Below are 10,940 nucleotides of genomic sequence, written 5' to 3'. Positions count from 1 at the left end.
CCACTGGGAATGCAGAGAAGTGAGTGCAGAGAGTGCACTGGCACCACTGGGGATGCAGTGCAGTAAGTCCAGAGAGTGCACTGGCACCACTGGGGATGCAGTGCAGTCAGTACACAGAGTGCACTGGCACCACTGGGGCTGCAGTGCAGTGAGTCCAGAGAGTGCACTGGCACCACTGGGGTTGCACTGCAGTGAGTCCAGAGAGTGCACTGGAACCACTGGGGATGCACTACAGTGAGTCCAGAGATTGCACTGGCACCACTGGTGATGCAGTGCACTGAGTCCAGAGAGTGCACTGGCACCACTGGGGATGCAGTGCAGTGAGTCCAGAGAGTGCACTGGCACCACTGGGGATGCACTTCAGTGAGTCCAGAGAGTGCACTGACACCACTGGGGATGCAGTGCAGTGAGTCCAGAGAGTGCACTGGCACCACTGGGGATGCACTGCAGTGGGTCCAGAGAGTACACTGGCACCACTGGGGATGCAGTGTAGTGAGTCCAGAGAGTGCACTGGCACCACTGGGTCTGCAGTGCAGTGAGTCCAGAGAGTGCACTGGCACCACTGGGGATGTGTCCAGTGAGTCCAGTGAGTGCACTGGCACCACTGGGGATGCACTGTAGTGAGTCCAGAGAGTGCAATGAATGCAGTGCAATGAATGAGAGTGCGTCTGAATGCAAGTCAGACGCTTTAATTAAGGTAAAGCCTCCCTAGACTGATGGGCTTCGATCCCTCAAAACTCTAGTTAACAGCTAAATGCCTAAACCAATTGGCTTCTGCCTACAAAGACCCTGACGCACCCTAGTGCGCATCGATGATCTTGCAACTCAACATGAATTTCACTACAGAGCCGATAAGAAGAGGAATTAAACCTCTGTAAAAAGGACTACAGCCTAACGCTTCAACACTCAGCCATCTTACCCGTGACCTTCATCAACCGATGACTATTTTCCACTAACCATAAGGATATTGGCACCCTGTACCTCATCTTCGGGGCATGAGCAGGAATAGTCGGCACCGCACTCAGCCTATTAATCCGCGCAGAACTAGGACAACCAGGAACTCTCCTAGGCGACGACCAAATTTACAATGTAATTGTTACCGCTCACGCCTTTGTAATAAGCTTCTTTATAGTCATACCCATCATGATCGGAGGATTCGGCAACTGATTAGTCCCCCTCATAATCGGTGCCCCCGACATAGCATTCCCGCGAATAAACAACATAAGCTTTTGACTCCTCCCCCCATCATTCCTCCTCCTACTAGCCCCATCCACTGTAGAAGCTGGCGCCGGCACAGGCTGAACTGTCTACCCTCCCCTAGCAGGTAACCTTGCCCACGCCGGAGCTTCGGTAGACCTGGCTATCTTCTCACTCCACTTAGCCGGTATCTCCTCCATCCTTGGGGCCATCAACTTTATCACCACAGCCATCAACATAAAACCCCCCGCACTCTCACAATACCAAACCCCACTATTTGTCTGATCCGTACTAATTACCGCCATCCTACTCCTTCTATCACTCCCCGTACTCGCCGCCGGTATTACAATATTACTAACTGATCGAAACCTAAACACCACATTCTTCGACCCCGCTGGAGGAGGAGACCCAATCCTGTACCAACACCTATTCTGATTCTTCGGACACCCAGAAGTCTATATTCTGATCCTACCGGGGTTCGGAATCATCTCACACGTAGTCACGTACTACTCTGGACTCACTGCACTGCATGCCCAGTGGTGCCAGTGCACTCTCTGGACTCACTGCACTGCATCCCAAGTGGTGCCAGTGCACTCTCTGGACTCACTGCACTGCATCCCCAGTGGTGCCAGTGCACTCTCTCGAGTCACTGCACTACATCCCCAGTGGTGCCAGTGCGCTCACTGGACTCACTGTACTGCATCATCAGTGGTGCCAGTGCACTCTCTGGAGTGACTGCAGTGCATCCCCAGTGGTGCCAGTGCACTCTCTGGACTCACGGCACTGCATCCCCAGTGGTGCCAGTGCACTCTCTGGACTCACTGCACTGCATCCCCAGTGGTGCCAGTGCACTCACTGGACTCACTGCACTGCATCCCAAGTGGTACCAGTGCACTCTCTGGACTCACTGCAGTGCATCCCCAGTGGTGCCAGTGCACTCTGTGGACTCACTGCAGGGCATCCCCAGTGGTGCCAGTGCACTCTCTGGACTCACTGAAGTGCATCCCCAGTGGTGCCAGTGCACTCTCTGGACTCACTGCACTGCATCCCCAGTGGTGCCAGTGCACTCTCTGGACTCACTGCACTGCATCCCCAGTGGTGCCAGAGCACTCTCTGGACGCACTGCACTGCATCCTCTGTGCTGCCAGTGCACTCTCTGGACTCACTGCACTGCATCCCCAGTGGTGCCAGTGCACTCTCTGGACTCACTGTACTGCATCCCCAGTGGAGCGCGTGCACTCTCTGGACTCACTGAAGTGCATCCCCAGTGGTGCCAGTGCACTCTCTGGACTCACTGCACTGCATCCCCAGTGGTGCTAGTGCACTCTGTGGACTCACTGCAGTGCATCCCCAGTGGTGCCAGTGCACTCTCTGGACTCACTGAAGGGCATTCTCAGTGGTGCCAGTGCACTCTCTGGACTCACTGCACTGCATCCCCAGTGGTGCCAGTACACTCACTGGACTGACTGCACTGCATCCCCAGTGGTGCCAGTGCACTCTCTGGACTCACCGCACCGCATCCCCAGTGGTGCCAGTGCACTCTCTGGAGTAACTGCAGTGCATCACCAGTGGTGCCAGTGCACTCTCTGGACTCACTGCACTGCATCCCCAGTGGTGCCAGTGCACTCTCTGGACTCACTGCACTGCATCCCCAGTGGTGCCAGAGCACTCTCTGGACTCACTGCAGTGCATCCCCAGTGGTGCCAGTGCACTCTCTGGACTCACTGCACTGCATCCCCAGTGGTGCCAGTGCACTCTCTGGACTCCCGGCACAGCATCCCCAGTGGTGCCAGTGCACTCTCTGGGCTCACTGCAGTGCATCCCCAGTGGTGCCAGTGCACTCTCTTGACTCACTGCACTGCATCCCCAGTGGTGCCAGTGCACTCTCTGGACTCACTGCACTGCATCCCCAGTGGTGCCAGAGCACTCTCTGGACTAACTGCAGTGCATCCCCAGTGGTACCAGTGCACTCTCTGGACTCACTGAAGTGCATTCTCAGTGGTGCCAGTGCACTCTGTGGACTCACTGCAGTGCATCCCCAGTGGTGCCAGTGCGCTCTCTGGACTCACTGCAGTGCATCCCCAGTGGTGCCAGTGCACTCTCTGGACTCACTGCAGTGCATCCCCAGTGCTGCCAGTGCACTCTCTGGACTCACTGCACTGCATCCCCAGTGGTGCCAGTGCACTCTCTGGACTCACTGCACTGCATCCCCAGTGGTGCCAGTGCACTCTCTGGACTCACTGCAGTGCATCCCCAGTGGTGCCAGTGCACTCTCTGGAATCACTGCACTGCATCCCCAGTGGTACCAGTGCACTCTGTGGACTCACTGCAGTGCATCCCCAGTGGTGCCAGTGCACTCTCTGGACTCACTGCACTGCATCCCCAGTGGTGCCAATGCACTCTCTGGACTCACTGCACTGCATCCCCAGTGCTGCCAGTGCACTCTCTGGACTCACTGAAGTGCATCCCCAGTGGTGCCAGTGCACTCTCTGGAGTCACTGCACTGCATCCCCAGTGGTGCTAGTGCACTCTGTGGACTCACTGCAGTGCATCCCCAGTGGTGCCAGTGCACTCTCTGGACTCACTGAAGGGCATTCTCAGTGGTGCCAGTGCACTCTCTGGGCTCACTGCAGTGCATCCCCAGTGGTGCCAGTACAGTCACTGGACTGACTGCACTGCATCCCCAGTGGTGCCAGTGCACTCTCTGGACTCACCGCACCGCATCCCCAGTGGTGCCAGTGCACTCTCTGGATTAACTGCAGTGCATCCCCAGTGGTGCCAGTGCACTCTCTGGACTCACTGCACTGCATCCCCAGTGGTGCCAGAGCACTCTCTGGACTCACTGCAGTGCATCCCCAGTGGTGCCAGTGCACTCTCTGGACTCACTGCACTGCATCCCCAGTGGTGCCAGTGCACTCTCTGGACTCACTGCAGTGCATCCCCAGTGGTGCCAGTGCACTCTCTGGACTCCCGGCACCGCATCCCCAGTGGTGCCAGTGCACTATCTGTGCTCACTGCAGTGCATCCCCAGTGGTGCCAGTGCACTCTCTTGACTCACTGCACTGCATCCCCAGTGGTGCCAGTGCACTCTCTGGACTCACTGCACTGCATCCCCAGTGGTGCTAGTGCACTCTCTGGACTCACTGCAGTGCATCCCCAGTGGTGCCAGTGCACTCTCTGGACTCACTGCACTGCATCCCCAGTGGTGCCACTGCACTCTCTGGACTCACTGCAGTGCATCCCCAGTGGTGCCAGTGCACTCTCTGGACTCACTGCAGTGCATCCCCACTGCTGCCAGTGCACTCTCTGGACTCACAGCAGTGCATCCCCAGTGGTGCCAGTGCACTCTCTGGACTCACTGCACTGCATCCCCAGTGGTGCCAATGCACTCTCTGGACTCACTGCACTGCATCCCCAGTGGTGCCAGTGCACTCTCTGGACTCACTGCACTGCATCCCAAGTGGTGCCAGTGCACTCTCTGGACTCACTGCACTGCATCCCCAGTGGTGCCAGTGCACTCTCTGGACTCACTGCACTACATCCCCAGTGGTGCCAGTGCGCTCACTGGACTCACTGTACTGCATCATCAGTGGTGCCAGTGCACTCTCTGGAGTGACTGCAGTGCATCCCCAGTGGTGCCAGTGCACTCTCTGGACTCACTGCACTGCATCCCCAGTGGTGCCAGTGCACTCACTGGACTCACTGCACTGCATCCCAAGTGGTACCAGTGCACTCTCTGGACTCACTGAAGTGCATCCCCAGTGGTGCCAGTGCACTCTCTCGAGTCACTGCACTACATCCCCAGTGGTGCCAGTGCACTCACTGGACTCACTGTACTGCATTCCCAGTGGTGCTAGTGCACTCTCTGGACTCACTGCAGTGCATCCCCAGTGGTGCCAGTGCACTCTTTGGACTCACTGAAGTGCATTCTCAGTGGTGCCAGTGCACTCTCTGGACTCACTGCACTGCATCCCCAGTGGTGCCAGTGCACTTTCTGGACTCACTGCACTGCAACCCCAGTGTTGCCAGTGCACTCTCTGGACTCACTGCACTGCATCCCCAGTGGTGCCAGTGCACTCTGTGGACTCACTGCAGTGCATCCCCAGTGGTGCCAGTGCACTCTCTGGACTCACTGCACTGCATCCCCAGTGGTGCCAGTGCACTCACTGGACTCACTGCACTGCATCCCCAGTGGTGCCAGTGCACTCTCTGGGCTCACTGCAGGGCATCCCCAGTGGTGCCAGAGTACTCTATGGACTCACTGCACTGCATCCCCAGTTGTGCCAGTGCTATCCCTGGACTCACTGTAGTGCATCCCCAGTGGTGCCAGTGCACTCTCTGGACTCACTGCAGGGCATCCCCAGTGGTGCCAGTGCACTCTCTGGACTCACTGCGCTGCATCCCCAGTGGTGCCAGTGCACTCTCTGGACTCACTGCGCTGCATCCCTAGTGGTGCCAGTGCACTCTCTGGACTCACTGCAGGGCATCCCCGGTGGAGCCAGTGTACTCTCAGGACTCACTGCAGTGCATCCCCAGTGGTACCAGTGCACTCTCTGGACTCACTGCACTGCATCCCCAGTGGTGCCAGTGCACTCTCTGGCGTCACTGCACTGCATCCCCCGTGGTGCAAGTGCACTCTCTGGACTCACTGGAGTGCATCACCTGTGGTGCCAGTGCACTCTCTGGACTCACTGCACTGCATCCCCAGTGCTGCCAGTGCACTCTCTGGACTCACTGAAGTGCATCCCCAGTGGTGCCAGTGCACTCTCTGGACTCACTGCAGTGCATTCCCGGTGGTGCCAGTGCACTCTCTGGACTCACTGCAGTGCATCCCCAGTGGTGCCAGTGCACTCTCTGGACTCGCGTCACTGCATCCCCAGTGGTGCCAGTGCACTCTCTGGACTCGCGTCACTGCATAACCAGTGGTGCCAGTGCACTCTCTGGACTCACTGAAGTGCATCCCCAGTGGTGCCAGTGCACTCTCTGCACTCACTGCACTGCATCCCCAGTGGTGCCAGTGCACTCACTGGACTGACTGCACTGCATCCCCAGTGGTGCCAGTGCGCTCTCCGGAGTCACAGCACTGCATCCCCAGTGGTGCCAGTGCACTCTCTGGACTCACTGCAGTGAATCCCCGGTGGTGCCAGTGTACTCTCTGCAGTCACTGCACTGCATCCCCAGTGGTGCCAGTGCACTCACTGGACACACTGTACTGCATCACAGGTGGTGCCAGTGCACTCTCTGGCGTCACTGCACAGCATCCCCAGTGGTGCCAGTGCATTCACTGGACTCACTGGACTGCATCACCAGTGGTGCCAGTGCACTCTCTGGACTCACTGCACTGCATCCCCAGTGGTGCCAGTGCAGTCTCTGGACTCACTGCAGTGCATCCCCAGTGGTGCCAGAGCACTCTCTGGACTCACTGCACTGCATCCCCAGTGGTGCCAGTGCACTCTCTGGACTCACTGCACCGCATCCCCAGTGGTGTCAGTACACTCTCTGGACTCACTGAAGTGCATCCCCAGTGGTGCCAGTGCACTCTCTGGACTCACTAAACTGCATCACCAGTGGTGCCAGTGCACTCTCTGGACTCACTGCACTGCATCCCCAGTGGTGCCAGTGCAATCTCTGGACTCACTGTAGTGCATCCCCAGTGGTGCCAGTGCACTCTCTGCACTCACTGCACAGCATCCCCAGTGGTGCCAGTGCATTCACTGGACTCACTGGACTGCATCACCAGTGGTGCCAGTGCACTCTCTGGACTCACTAAACTGCATCACCAGTGGTGCCAGTGCACTCTCTGGACTCACTGCACTGCATTCCCAGTGGTGCCAGTGAAGTCTCTGGACTCACTGCACTGCATCCCCAGTGGTGCCAGTGCACTCTCTGGACTCACTGCACTGCATCCCCACTGCTGCCAGTGCACTCTCTGGACTCACTGCAGAGCATCCCCAGTGGTGCCAGTGCACTCTCTGGACTCACTGCACTGCATCCCCAGTGGTGCCAGTGCACTCTCTCGAGTCACTGCATTACATCACCAGTAGTGCCAGTGCACTCACTGGACTCACTGTACTGCATCATCGGTGGTGCCAGTGCACTCTCTGGACTCACTTCACTGCATCCCCAGTGGTGCCAGTGCACTCTCTGGACTCACTGCACTGCAGGCCCAGTGGTACCAGTGCACTCACTGGACTCACTGTACTGCATCACCAGTGGTGCCAGTGCACTCTCTGGACTCACTGCACTGCATCCCCAGTGGTTCCAGTGCATTCACTGGACTCACTGTACTGCATCTCCAGTGGTGCCAGTGCACTCTCTGGACTCACTGCACTGCATTCCCAGTGGTGCCAGTGAGCTCTCTGGACTCACTGCTCTGCATCCCCAGTGGTGCCAGTGTACTCACAGGATTCACTGCACTGCATCCCCAGTGGTGCTAGTGCACTCTCTGGACTCACTGCAGTGCATCCCCAGTGGTGCCAGTGCACTGTCTGGACTCACTGAATTGCATTCTCAGTGGTGCCAGTGCACTCACTGGACTCACTGTACTGCATTCCCAGTGGTGCTAGTGCACTCTCTGGACTCACTGCAGTGCATCCCCAGTGGTGCCAGTGCACTCTTTGGACTCACTGAAGTGCATTCTCAGTGGTGCCAGTGCACTCTCTGGACTCACTGCACTGCATCCCCAGTGGTGCCAGTGCACTCTCTGGACTCACTGAAGTGCATTCTCAGTGGTGCCAGTGCACTCTCTGGACTCACTGCAGTGCATCCCCAGTGGTGCCAGTACACTCACTGGACTCACTGCACTGCATCCCCAGTGGTGCCAGTGCACTCTCTGGACTCACTGCACTGCACCCCAGTGCTGCCTGTGCACTCTCTGGACTCACTGCACTGCATCCCCAGTGGTGTCACTGCACTCTCTGGACTCACTGCACTGCATCCCCAGTTGTGCCAGTGCACTCTCTGCACTCACTGCACTGCATACCCAGTGGTGCCAGTGCACTCACTGGACTCACTGCAGTGCATTCCCTCTGGTGCCAGTGCACTCTCTGGACTCACTGCAGTGCATCCCCAGTGGTGCCAGTGCACTCTCTGGACTCACTGCACTGCATCCCCAGTGGTGCCAGTGCACTCTCTGGACTCACTGCAGTGCATCACCTGTGGTGCCAGTGCACTCTCTGGACTCACTGAAGTGCATCCCCAGTGGTGCCAGTGCAATCTCTGGACTCACTGCACTGCATTCCCAGTCGTGCCAGTGCACACTCTGGACTCACTGCACTGCATCCCCAGTGGTGCCAGTGCACTCTCTGGACTCACTGCACTGCAACCCCAGTGTTGCCAGTGCACTCTCTGGACTCACTGCACTGCATCCCCAGTATTGCCAGTGCACTCTCTGGACTCACTGCACTGCATCCCCAGTGGTGCCAGTGCACTCTCTGGACTCACTTCACTGCATCCCCAGTGGTGCCAGTGCACTCTCTGGACTCACTGCACTGCATCCCCAGTGGTGCCACTGCACTCTCTGGACTCACTGCACTGCAGCCCCAGTGGTGCCAGTGCACTCTCTGGACTCACTGCACTGCATCCCCAGTATTGCCAGTGCACTCTCTGGACTCACTGCACTGCATCCCCAGTGCTGCCAGTGCACTCTCTGGACTCACTGCACTGCATCCCCAGTGGTGCCACTGCACTCTCTGGACTCACTGCACTGCATGTCCAGTGGTGCCAGTGCACTCTCTGCACTCACTGCACTGCATCCCCAGTGGTGCCAGTGCACTCACTGGACTCACTGCAGTGCATTCCCTCTGGTGCCAGTGCACTCTCTGGACTCACTGCACTGCATCCCCAGTGGTGCCAGTGCACTCTCTGGACTCACTGCAGTGCATCCCCAGTGGTGCCAGTGCACTCTCTGGACTCACTGTACTGCATCACCAGTGGTGCCAGTGCACTCTCTGGACTCACTGAAGTGCATCCCCAGTGGTGCCAGTGCACTCTCTGGACTCACTGCAGTGCATCCCCAGTGGTGCCAGTGCACTCTCTGGACTCACTGCACTGTATCCCCAGTGGTGCCAGTGCACTCTCTGGACTCACTGCACTGCATCCTCTGTGCTGCCAGTGCACTCTCTGGACTCACTGCACTGCATCCCCAGTGGTGCCAGTGCACTCTCTGGACTCCCAGCACCGCATCCCCAGTGGTGCCAGTGCACTCTCTGGACTCACTGAAGTACATCCCCAGTGGTGCCAGTGCACTCTCTGGACTCACTGCACTGCATCCCCAGTGGTGCTAGTGCACTCTGTGGACTCACTGCAGTGCATCCCCAGTGGTGCCAGTGCACTCTCTGGACTCACTGAAGGGCATTCTCAGTGGTGCCAGTGCACTCTCTGGACTCACTGCACTGCATCCCCAGTGGTGCCAGTGCACTGTCTGGACTCACTGAACTGCATCCCCAGTGGTGCCAGTGCACTCTCTGGACTCACTGCACTGCATCCCCAGTGGTGCCACTGCACTCTCTGGACTCACTGCACTGCTTCCCCAGTGGTGCCAGTGCACTCTCTGGACTTACTGCACTGCATCCCCAGTGGTGCCAGTGCACTCACTGGACTCACTGCAGTGCATCCCCAGTGGTGCCAGTGCACTCTCTGGAGTCACTGCACTGCATCCCCAGTGGTGCCAGTGCACTCTCTGGACTCACTGCACTGCATCCCCAGTGGTTCCAGCGCACTCTCTGGACTCACTGCACTGCATCCCCAGTAGTGCTAGTGCACTCTGTGGACTCACTGAAGTGCATCCCCAGTGGTGCCAGTGCACTCTCTGGACTCACTGAAGCGCATTCTCAGTGGTGCCAGTGCACTCTCTGGACTCACTTCAGTGCATCCCCAGTGGTGCCAGTACACTCTCTGGACTCACTGCAGTGCATCCCCAGTGGTGCCAGTGCACTCTCTGGACTCACTGCAGTGCATCCCCAGTGGAGCCAGTGCACTCTCTGGACTCACTGCAGTGCATCCGCAGTGGTGCCATTGCACTCTCTGGACTCACTGCACTGCATCCCCAGTGGTGCCAGAGCACACTCTGGACTCACTGCACTGCATCCCCAGTGGTGCCAGTGCACTCTCTGGACTCACTGCACTGCATCCCCAGTGGTGCTAGTGCACTGTGTGGACTCACTGTACTGCATCCCCAGTGGTGCCAGTGCAATCTCTGGACTCACTGCAGTGCATCCCCAGTGGTGCCAGTGCACTCTCTGGACTCACTGAAGTGCATTCTCAGTGGTGCCAGTGCACTCTCTGGACTCACTGCACTGCATCCCCAGTATTGCCAGTGCACTCTCTGGACTCACTGCAGTGCATCCCCAGTGGTGCCAGTGCACTCTCTGGACTCACTGCACTGCTTCCCCAGTGGTGCCAGTGCACTCTTTCGAGTCACTGCAGTGCATCCCCAGTGGTGCCAGTGCACTCTCTGGACTCACTAAACTGCATTCCCAGTGGTGACACTGCACTCTCTGGACTCACTGCAGTGCATCCCCAGTGGTGCCAGTGCGCTCTCTGGAGTCACAGCACTGCATCCCCAGTGGTGCCAGTGCAATCTCTGGACTCACTGCACTGCATCCCCAGTGGTGCCAGTGCGCTCTCTGGACACACTGCAGTGCACTCTCAGTGGTGCCAGTGCACTCTCTGGACTCACTGCACTGCATCCCCAGTGGTGCCAGTGCACTCTCTGGACTCACTGAACTGCATCCCCAGTGGTG

The sequence above is a fragment of the Anser cygnoides genome, chromosome 1 (assembly GCF_040182565.1).
Source record: "Anser cygnoides isolate HZ-2024a breed goose chromosome 1, Taihu_goose_T2T_genome, whole genome shotgun sequence".
NCBI lineage: Eukaryota > Metazoa > Chordata > Aves > Anseriformes > Anatidae > Anser > Anser cygnoides.
The sequence above is the reverse complement of the archived record's forward strand: the minus strand, read 5'-3'. Positions refer to the sequence as shown.